Source organism: Microtus pennsylvanicus, chromosome 5, assembly GCF_037038515.1.
Source record: "Microtus pennsylvanicus isolate mMicPen1 chromosome 5, mMicPen1.hap1, whole genome shotgun sequence".
Taxonomy (NCBI): Eukaryota; Metazoa; Chordata; class Mammalia; order Rodentia; family Cricetidae; genus Microtus; species Microtus pennsylvanicus.
The window spans coordinates 60,902,533-60,914,157 of NC_134583.1; positions in this window are offsets into that span (position 1 = coordinate 60,902,533).

Here is an 11,625-nt window from a genome sequence, read left to right on the forward strand (position 1 = left end):
AGTACCCTTATGGCAGTTGTAAATCTAGCTCCTGGGTACCTGTATCCTCTTCTGGCCTCTGTGTGCAACAGACATTCACACAGTGCACATACATAAAATGCAGGCAAAATTCATCCACATAAGAAAAAATCAACAAATTAATCATATATGTGTATTAATTAAATTAGATGGTTCTAAGTAATAGAAACCCAGTCTACATGGCAACTTTACTGAATTGGCTTTTGCTGAACACATAATAGAAAACACAAGCTTTTATTACAATTGCTATATCTTCTTCTTTAAGATCCCTACCCTAAAGAGGTTGGCTACTCAGTCTGTAATTTGGAAAAGTCTGGAGAAGACCTGTGAATCAGGTTAAGTGCCACCCACAAGTCCAGTCAAGAGAATTAGGGGTAAGAAGGAGGTCAGTTATTGACAACAGAGTAGTCTAAGAACTTGGTTGCTGGCAGACAAACCAAGGCATTTGACTCAGTTAGTAGACGATGGATGTATGCCACATTCGGGTGCAGGAGATGGGAGCGTGAGACAGCACTCAATTTTCTCTCTCAGGGTTATCATGAAGAGAAGTTACTAAATTTTGGCCTACTTGCTCCTAAATATTCAACTCCTTGTGTATTTTCTCGTGTCAGTGCTTTCAGAAAGCCCTGAAGCTTAGGAGGCCTGTGACTCACACCTTTGAACGACTGCTCTGGATTTTAGACTTGATCCTCTCTCCTTATGAAGGGCAGGCTGGATTCTGTTTCCTTGGCTTCTTAGTTGGGCGGGGACTTCTTACTTCAGCTAAACTGGTAAGATAATAAGTCATGGCTGGATTGAGGCCAGCCCTCAAGGTAGCATCTGAAAGTGTTGGAGATTTCTCCCAGTGATGATAAGCCACAGGGACCTCATTAAGCAACAAAGCCTAGGGGACATACGGGGCATGAAGTTTGGATCATTCTCTGGGCTTTTGGGAGTTCCCTCCATTTCTGGCAAGGTGTGGCTTCAGTATCTCTAAGGCAGCTTAGCTTTTAAGACGTCAAGTTATAGTGGAATAGAGAATCTACACGCAGCCCCTTAGGGAGTCATCTCCCTGACAAGGCGAGACGGAGGGCACGGAATCACCTCTGGTTCTGCACCAATTTCCAATCCTTAGATTTCTGTGTCAGTTAGGAAATGTTTACCTAGTAACTAGCAGCTAACCTTTACACGGATATACTACTTTCTAATGCCTGGGGTCGCTCACTACTCCAGTTTAATGCCCACAAAGATCTTGTGGAGCCAGCACAAGTAGTGCTACTATTGGATAGAAAGAAGTAGATTCTGAGAGGCTCAACTGTCACCTGGAGCCGCATCTTATCTTAACGCCTGCTTCTTCCTCTTTGTTGTCTGCATCAGTCTTCAGCTCGCTTGGGACCCCTGACACCTGTGACAAATAACAAGCAATTTGGGGGGATTTATCTATTTTATGTGTTTGAGTGTTTTGTCTGCATGTTTGTCTGTGTGTCGCATTTGTGGCTGGTGTCCAGGAAGTCAGAAGAAGGTATTGAATCCCCCGAGAGTCTGGAGTTACAGATGATTGTGAGCCACCATGTGGGTGCTGGAAATTGAAACAAGGTCTTCCACAAGAGCAAGAAATGCTTTTAACCACTGAGCCATCTCTCCAACCCTGATTAGTGCAATTTTAAAGAATGGTTCTGAGCTCATCGATATGATTAGATGTTTATATACATGCGCAGTATTTAAACCTAGGACACTCATTTGTTCAAATGTTCAAATTGTTCAAATGCCTTCTCGGGGTCACTTGAGGTTCTTTTCACACAATCCCATGGACCTTTGCAAATTTATTTGCTCCCATGAAAAGATGTTCCAGATTCATCTTACACATTTTCCATCCCAGTTCTAAACTAAGCCTTTTCTTCAAGGAATGACTTTTCAAAGCGGTGGTGGGAATTGAGGCAGGATGCTGCACACCATTTTGGTTTCTTGTAGTGAGAAATGGATTTTGATAATCAGTTAACCAACTATCCTCTTCTATATAAGAATGACTTGAGGAGCCAGGTGGTGGTGGCACATGCCTTAATCCCAGCACTTGGAAGGCAGAACCAGCCTGGTCTAAAGAGCTAGTTCCAGGACAAGCTTGATAGCTACCACAAAACCCTGTCTCAAAAAACCAAAATAAATAAATAAAAATAAAAGGAATAACTTGAGGTGGTAGCTCATGTCTACAATCCTCGCATTTGGATGACATAGGCAGAATTATAAATTCAAGGCCAGCTACATAATAAACCCAGTCTACATAATGACACCTAGTCTATTAAACAAACAAAATGAACAAAAAGACTAGCCAACCATGTTTGGTCTTATCGTATTTAAGAAAGTGACTTTTTTTTTTCCTTTTTGAGAGAGAGAGAGAAAGCGAGAGCCCCTATGTTCTTGGCTAGCCTGAAGCACACTACATAGACCAAGCTGGCTTCAAACTCACAGTGATCTACCTGCCTCTGCCTCCTGAATGCTGGTATCAAAGGCCCGTGACCCCATCCACATCCAGCTAGCAAAGTGATAGTTCATCCCACAGTGTAGAAATGATGCGTAGAGCAGGACAAGGAGTCAGGTGGTAGCTGGTCGTTATCTGTGCTGTAGTCTGTGTCTGTCCACCTAGCCAGATTTTCCTTCGATGCATTTGTGCCTCAAATATTCACACATTAATCCACTTTGAACCAGAGTGTTTGCAGCATCTCAGAGACAAATGAGACAGGAATAAGAGAGAGCTGGGAAGTTCTAGCTTTGTCCTTGCTGGGACTAAATAAATAAGGACACACTGTAGTCACTTATGAGTTGCATCTTTTATTCGGATAGAGCAGTTAGAGTGGAAGGCTGTGGTCCCACAGGCTTCCGGCTCTGTCTGGTGAGCCATATTGGCCTTAGCAACCCATCACCCAGGAAAGAATCTCCGAGCCACTTTTATTGTATCATCAGAGACATCCAAGGTAGGTGGGAGCTTTGGCATGCTAGATTAATTCATCAAAACATTGAAACATCAACACATCAAAACATGCACTTCTTTTCCAGGCCTGTGGCAGTATTCCAGGTGTGGCCAGGAGAAGAAAGAGCTGTTGTTTCCTATGAATGGAAATAAAAAACCAGTATTTAAGTATTTAAGGAAAACCAAAGGCGCTGCATTCCAGGGCACCAGGTGCTGTAGGTTGGATTACCACATTTATTGCTGTACGCATTACCCTAAAGATTGCCGGGAGGGTGGCTGTTGACTTGACCCATGTCTGGTTTATTCAGCTGGATGCTCAGCTCATGAGAAATGGGCAGATCCTCTGCTGGCACCATAAGTGCACTTGGAGCCAAGTTATCATGTTTCCTCTCTATAGAACACAAGCTGGAAAGGAGGAACTTTTGTCTGTTCCATTTATTACTCTGTTTTTATCCTATTGGGCAGTGCACAGTCCTCAAATAATACTTGCTAATTGCTAGTTGAGTCTTTGTCCCACAGTAACAGTGTTCTGTGTAGGTTCTTGGGGGACCTTCCTTTTCTCTCTTTCCTGGCTCACTTATGGGAAGTGTCTATAGCTGTAATAATAAATCATACTATAATACAAAATAAATAAGTCCCTGGATGCTTATGTTCCTCAAAACACAACTTTGAGGCTGGGCAGTGGTGGCACACACCTTTAATCTCAGCACTCAGGAGGCAGAGGCAGTCAGACCTCTGTGAGTTCAAGGCCATCTTGGTCTACAGAGCGACTTCCAGAGTTGCAATGCACAAGTCGAGAACTACTGGTATTGACTTTTACCTAGTTTATTGTAATCCTGCAAAGTACCTCGTTAGAACCACCCTGTAATCTCATCAGGGTTTCCTGGAACTCTTTAGAGGTAATAGTGTCAGGTACTAGAAAGATGGCTAAATGGGTAAAAGCGTTTGCCACCACCTGACAACTGACTCGCTCAGGTTGTCCCCTGATCCCCACACTCATGCCCTAGCATACATGCCCCATAAACAAACAAATACATAAGATAAAGACAATGACTCCAGACTCATCTAAATGAAGTATGTGGCTTTTGTAAGATGCTGAAGTCAGGCTCCCTCTCTGAGGAGATCACACCCACAGTCTCATGTGTGTTTGGCTTTCTTCCCAAGTACTCTCTTTCCCTTAACTTTCATGTTTAACATACGAATTAAAGATGCATTTTAAGGCCTTGGAAGATTTCTCAGTGAAGTGTGTGCATTCACATGACCCGAAGAAATAAAAAGGCTGAGCATGGTGGTGTGTGCATATTCCCATACTGGGGTTGGGGAGCAGTGTAAGGTGGGTTCTGTCAGCCAGCCTTGCCTACTTCAGGAAAGTCGAGATCTTGTCTCAAAATAACAAGGTGGGTGGCACCTGAGGAATGACACTGGAGGTTGTCCTCTGCCTGCCACACACACACACACACACACAAACACACATACATATACACACATACACACATACATATATACACACACACACACACAACCACACACACACATAAACACACACATACACATACACACACACACACACACTTTAGGTTGTCCTCTGCCTGCAACACACACGCACACACACACACACACACACACACACACAATGTCTTTTACTGCCCTCCAACTCTGCTTCCTGCTGATTTCTCATGAAATTCTTATCTACAGTGACTCTAAGGATACAGTTTAATGACTAAGAATCCCTCAAGTGGCGAGTGACCGCTTAGAGCTGCATCATCTCTAGCCCTGCTGTGCATCCCACTGCTCCAGGTAACAGCAGCTCGTTAGCTAAAACTCTCTGTGGAGCCTGAGAGCAACTTCCACCCCTTCGTGCAGGGAGGATAGCCAGGTGATAACTAAGAAAGGTGTTTTACCAAAATGTTCTAGGTTCATTCAATTTCTAGAAGATTTTCATAAGAGAATCTAAGAGTACCTTTCTAGAGAGTCAGTATTGGAAAAACTATACTGTATAGCCGGATGGTGAAGGTGCACACCTTTAATACCAGTACTTGGGAGGCAGACACAAGAGGATCTCTGTGAGTTCGAAGTCAGCCTGGTCAACAGAGCGAGATCTAGGACAGCCTCCAAAGCTACACAGAGAAACCCTATCTCAAAAAACAAAACAAAACGAAATGAAAAAGACCTATGCTGTGGAGCCAGGGGTGTAGCTCAGTGGTAGAGCACTGAATTAGGACCTATGGTGTAGACAGAGACTGCTCGTTAGTTTCCCGGCCACCCAGACCTGAATAATCACACAGAAACCATATTAATTACAACACTAGTTACTCAATGACTCTAGTGTATTCCTAGCTAACTCTTAGATCTTAAATTAACCCATTTCTATCAATCTGTATATCACCACAAGGCTGTGGCCTACTGGTAAGGTTTCTAAAGTTCCTGAGTGTCCTTCTTTGGCAGCTACATGGTGTTTCCCTGACGCTGTTCCTCCTCCTCCTCCTCCTCCTCCTCCTCCTCCTCCTCCTCCTCCTCCTCCTCCTCCTCCTTCTCCTCCTCCTCCTCCTCCTCCTCCTCCTCCTCCTCCTCCTCCTCTTCTTCTTCTTCTTCTTCTTCTTCTTCTTCTTCTTCTTCTTCTTCTTCTTCTTCTTCTTCTTCTTCTTCTTCCAACCTGGCTATATTCTGCCCTACCATAGGCTGAAGCAACTTCTTTATTAACCAATAATAATAAAACATATTCATAGTATACATAGGGGAATCCCACATCACTATGGGGTCTTGATGAAAAAAGAAAACATAAAATAAAACAAAACTTAACATCTCAAACTGGTCATTTGTAACCTCAGCAACTTTGGACTCACATACAGTTCATAGCAATGACTATAGGTTTTTAGAGTAGGGAACCTAAGTTCAAGTCCCAGCTGTGCAGCCTAGAGGCTGTGTGGCAAACTAGAGGGATTACATGCTTGCTAGGCTCTGAGTTTTACCCCTAAAACATGGGACGAACAAAGCCGTGTGGCCTAAGTGAAGACATGCATCTCTCCAGGGATAGCATTGCCTCTAAGCTGGGTCCATAGCACCATGGGATGAAGTTGGAGGGAAGAGAAGATGTGAAGAGTACACATTGCCAGACACATCCTTCATGTCCAGCATGTTTGCTAGCTTGGGTGGTGGAAAGACTCATATTTTATTAGCTGGAGTCTCTTGGGCCAAGTTTTCTTGGCAAGCAAAGCTTTCATGTTCTCAGGAGGTCTGGCTATTAGGGTTGCTCAAATTTCTCTGCAGGGGAATGCTGTTTGATATTATTTCACTCTCAGGGACTCTGAATCCATGCATGGTTGTTCTCACATGTCCTTAGCTAGACACTCTGCAAGTCTCAGTCTCGGAGAGCATCAGCCTTGGCCAGCTGAAGAGTCCCTAGGGATTTCAGTTACACTTGAGCCTGAGGGCCACGTCAGAATGATCTAGTCACCCATGGTGCTTTCCGTGCGGGGTCATGCATGGAGGGTTTTGTGCTGGGTCGTGCGTGGGGTTTCTTTCTGTGCGGGGTCGTGCGTGGAGGGTTTTGTGCTGGGTCGTGCATGGGGGTTCTTTCTGTGCGGGGTCGTGTGTGGAGGATTCTGTGCTGGGTCATTTGTGTGAGTTCATTCCGTGTGGGGTCATGCATGGTTTTTTTTTTTTTTTTTTTGTGCTGGGTCATCTGTCAGGTTTTTTTCCTTTGCTGGGTCATGGGTGAGGATTCTGTGCTAGGGTGGTATGTGAAGGATGGTAGGGGTCCAGGCACCTGTGACGCACACAAACACCAGAACTTGTTCTCACTCTCAATGGCAGCTTCACCCTGCCACTCCTCCCCCTCACGCGTTTGCTGTCAGATGTGGAGCTGACTTCTGGCTTCTTTCTTACTTTGGTTGTCTCTCTTTTCACTTGAGCTTTTTTTATTTGCTGTTCTTTGCTAATACTTTCTTAGTTTGTCAGAATCTCATTTTTTTGCTTTTTGCTTGTTGCTTTTGTTTTCTGTGATTTGGAGGTCTTAGCCAGAATATCACCGTCTATACCAACACCTTCAAGTGGACCCCCTATTTTTTTTCCCTAGCAGTTCAATTTAAAGCCCTACATTAAGGTATGGTCTATTTTAAGTTGAAAAAATTTTTAAATTACTTCTTTTATTTTTTGAGGCTAGAACACAATTACATCACTTCCCTTCTACTCCTCCAAACCCTCCCATCTGCCCTTTCTCTTCCTCTTCAAATTTATGGCCTGTTTGCATTATTTGTTCATTTATAATATATATTTAATATGTAGTATACTGAATGAAAACAAGAAATAACAAGGAAAAGAAACATGATAGGTCCTAGGAATGATGGAGGAGAAAGTTTATTATAGACATGTGGGAGAGCATAGCCAGAGGCAGGGACATCTGGGAGAGTCCAGAGTGGACATGACCAGACTGAGCTCGGCCAATTGAGGACAAGGAGAGAGTAAGAAGAGAGAGGTGGTCCAGGTGTAGCAGCCAGAAGGCCCAAAGGTACAAAGAGAGGAGACAACCGAAATAGTTGGATTATATAGGGAAGAGCAGCCCATCACCCTGGCTGCAGAGTTGAGAGTAGAGGGTGGGGTATACCAGCCAGGTAGGGACTGAGAGATGCAGGGAGAACCTGGTAGCCATGTCCACTTTGATACTCAGCCTTTTTGGAGTTGGGAACCTAAGTTCAAGTCCCAGCTGTGCAGCCTAGAGGCTGTGTGGCAAACTAGAGGGATTACATGCTTGCTAGGCTCTGAGTTTCACCCCTAAAACATGGGACAAACAAAGCCGTGTAGCCTAAGTGAAGACATGCATCTCTCCAGGAATAGCATTGCCTCTAAGCTGGGTCCATAGCACCATGGGATGAAGTTGGAGGGAAGAGAAGATGTGAAGAGTACATAATGCCAGACACATCCTTTTTGTCCAGCTTGTTTGCTAGTTTAGGAGGTGGAAAGACTCATATTTTATTAGCTGGAGTCTCTTGGACCAAGTTTTCTTGGCAAGAAAGCTTTCGTGTTCTCAGGAGAACAAGGTGTTTAAATCTTGTCCCGGGTTTGAAACCTCACATATACATAAATGCAACCTGTGGAGTCTGTGGAATGTTACTTACATGTGTTTTTTTCAGAGCCGACAGTTTGGAATAGAAAAATCAGTTGGTGTGTTCTTTCTTGAAGAGAACCCTCCCCCCCCCTCTCTCCACTCTTTGGTGATCTGTAGTTCTTTGTGTAGGGTTGTGGGCTTTCCTGTCCAGGTTAGTGTGTCTGTTGTTGTCCTTGTTTAGCTCATGGTTAGGAGGTCAGGCCGGTGACACTTCAGACATTACTAGCAGACACGGTCTCACAATGTCGGGTATCCTATAGAGAGATTACTAAGACAAGGGGTTAAGCCCATACAAAATCTTTATTAGTCATCTAGCTACAGCACTGGGTGTTCTGGGTCCCAGTGCAGCTCTGAGCCTTTCTTTTAACCACAAAAACTTTATTTTGGGTTGACATAGTTCAGTTAACAAAGTACAGTTAACAGAGTATAGACTTTGAAAGATTAAGTCTCTATTTTCATTTTGACAAGTGATGCTGTCTAGGTGATGAGTTTTTTGTCTTGAATGATACTTCCACATGGAGTCAGTTGTGCTAAGGTCTAGGGGCCTTTTACACAAATATCCTGATCCTCTGGCTCTTCAAATCTTTCTGTCTCCTCTTCTACCATGACTCTTGGGCCTCAGGTGTGAGAACTGTATGGTAAAAGTGTCCTTGAGTTGATTTTTTACAAAATCTACTTTCTGTCCCAGATCCAGGAGAAGAGGCAAGACGATGGCAGTCTGATTTCTGCTGCTCTCTCTCCACCGATCGTTCTTGCATTTCAAAATATCCTTTATCTACCACCTCTCTCTCAGTGACTCTTTCCCGTGAACTCATAAACACAGGGAATTGTTCCTGATTTTTAAAGTTGACGTTTCACCCTCTGGATCTCTTCTCGCTTCTGTTTCTTTGCTTTAATGTTGAAACAGAAAAGTTGAATGAAGCCTTTTCTTCTAGTTAGTCCTCAGTGCACCCCTCCATCCCCCACTGTTGGCCTTCTGGCTCAGAACTCTCTGGAGACTGTGCTGGCCGTGATCATAAAGACCATCTTTGCCACAGACTCAATACTTTCTCATCCATCAGCCCTATTTGATGTTAATGCCCTGTTCTTGCAACTCTCCTCTTTCCGGTTAGAGTTCTCATTTCAGAATGACTGACAGAGATAACTTATAGGAGAAAGCATTTAACCTAAGGTTTCAAAGGGTTCAGTCTATGGTTTTTGGTCCCATGGTGTCAAATGTGTGGTAGAGAAGGTTCTCTACCTTATAACAGACAGAGAGGAAAAAAAGAGAAAGGGACTGGCACCCCTATAACCCCAAATGCATGTACCTCATGGCCTGTTCCTTCAGTGAGGTGTTGTGGGATATTTTGATTGTACTCTGACACTTTCAAGACTGATAATAAAACTACCATAAATCAGAGGGCAGAGTTAGCTACTAGCTGACCAAAATTAGCCATAGAGGTTTTGGAGGACTGAGAACATATAGAGAGACATAGGAAGTAGTGGGGAGGGGCTTAGAAAGATTTGTGGACCCTTTTGGATCAAGGAAGCAGAGCCAGAGGAGGGTGATGGTCACTATTCTGCTGCTTCTCTGATCGATCAGATTTTTACCCTGATCTCTGACTCCTGATATAAGTAATCTCTTCAGTGAGGCACAGCTTACTAGAGTCTTCCCACATACTGTCATTATCTGGAGGCCAAGTGCTCGATCACGGGCTCATGGTGACATTTCACGTTCAGACTGTGACAGTGTTTATTGTTTCTATGTAGGTTTTCTCTTACCTGTATGACAACCATTTCTTTTTTTTATTAGATACTGATTTATTGATGGATTTAGCGATTTCCTTAAAGCACCACTTGGACCACTCATGTCCAAGCATCACTTCACGTGCTGCCTGGAACACTTCTTTTACATGTTGCCGCTTCCTGGGTTTCACCTTCAGCTTGTTCTTTTGACACGATACGCTGTGCACGGCTAACCTTAGTCATGTTCAGCAATCTAATCTCTCTTTACACTTGCCAAGGCCTATCTAACTTCCATATTATGCCTGGGATTTAAACCAATGAGCATGTTGAAAACTCATCTGAATGATTCTTTGATTTCTTTATTCTCCAGTTCTTAGAATGATCACTTAAGAAGAATTTTAGAAATTACTATTTTATTTTTCTTTTGTGATTTAAATACAACATTTTTCTTTCCCTTTCCTTCATCCAAACCCTTCCCTATACCTCCTCTTATAAGAGAAGGAATTCTACTGCTACTGTTTATTGCTGTGTCTCCAAAAACCACAGCACTTTCAGGCACATATGGGATCCGAGTGACAGTGGTTAAACAAGTTAATACATTCTGTTTCCTTCACATTCTGTCTTTTATGAATGGGGGTTCTCATTCACAGTAACCAGGGTTTCGTATCACCTTTCTATTCTTTCATGTGCACACTCTGTTGGTGTCCTATGTTGTCTGTATTCACCTGTCTTTACAGTAAATTCCATCCTCTCCATTCTCACTGACATTTCAAGCTTCTACAATTTCCCTCATTTATGTCATTGATGATGTGAGATGTCCTTCTGTACATGTGTTGCTTTTATTGGTAGATGAATAAAGCTGATTTGGCCAATGGCTTAGCAGAGTACAGCCAAGCAGGAAATCCAAACAGAGATAGAGTATGTGGAGTCAGGGAGACGCCATGTAGCTGCTTAAGGAGACACCACCATCGGAACCTTTCCGATAAGCCACAGCCTCATTTTAGATACAGATGAATAGAAATGGGCTAATTTAAGCTAGGTAGGAATACACCTAAGCTATTGGCCAAGCAGTGTTGTAATTAAGATAGTTTCTGTGTGATTATTCAGGTCTGGGCAGCTGGGAAACAAATAAGCAGTCTCCTACTCCAAAATCCCCCTTTTTATGTATGACGATAATAATCGGACCCATCTCGGAAGGCTGTTGTAAGGTCCAGAGAGATTATTTAAACAATGCTACGTTTTCTTCCTTGGTGACAATGATTTCAGACACAGTTTTCGGTTTTGATTTTTGTAGGAGTTGTAACACCCATTGTGTAGGAGTCTCCTCTGAAGAAAAACATGGAATCTTCATTAACTCAGGAAGTCAACAAGGTCCCTTTCATTCTAGCGGCTGCTGAGGGAAGATTGTGACCCGTGGAGCTGCCTGCGGGTCACACAGAGTGTTCCAGGGCTCCAGTTTTGTGTCACCCACCATGATGCGGTTGCCTTTGGACTTCTAGCCCCTCCCCTTGAGTAAATTCATAGGTTCACCATGTTGGAAAGACTTTTGTCGTTCTTTTAGTCTGCCATCAGTTCTCTGCCTGGGGTGAGTAGGGTTCCCGTCTTCCCAGGAACAGTGTTACACAGCCCCTCATAGTGTCCATTTCCACAGTGTATCCTCTAAGTTTACCACGGTAAATTAACTTTTTCCTTGCCTTTCCCTGACTCCACCCTGAGTAGCACTATAGACTCATGGCATTGTGACATTGGAGCGTTTCAATTCATACTTCCCTTATCATTCCCTTTTGATATGTTGCTGATTTCAGATTGACCCATTGGGAGCCCTTTCAAGTCA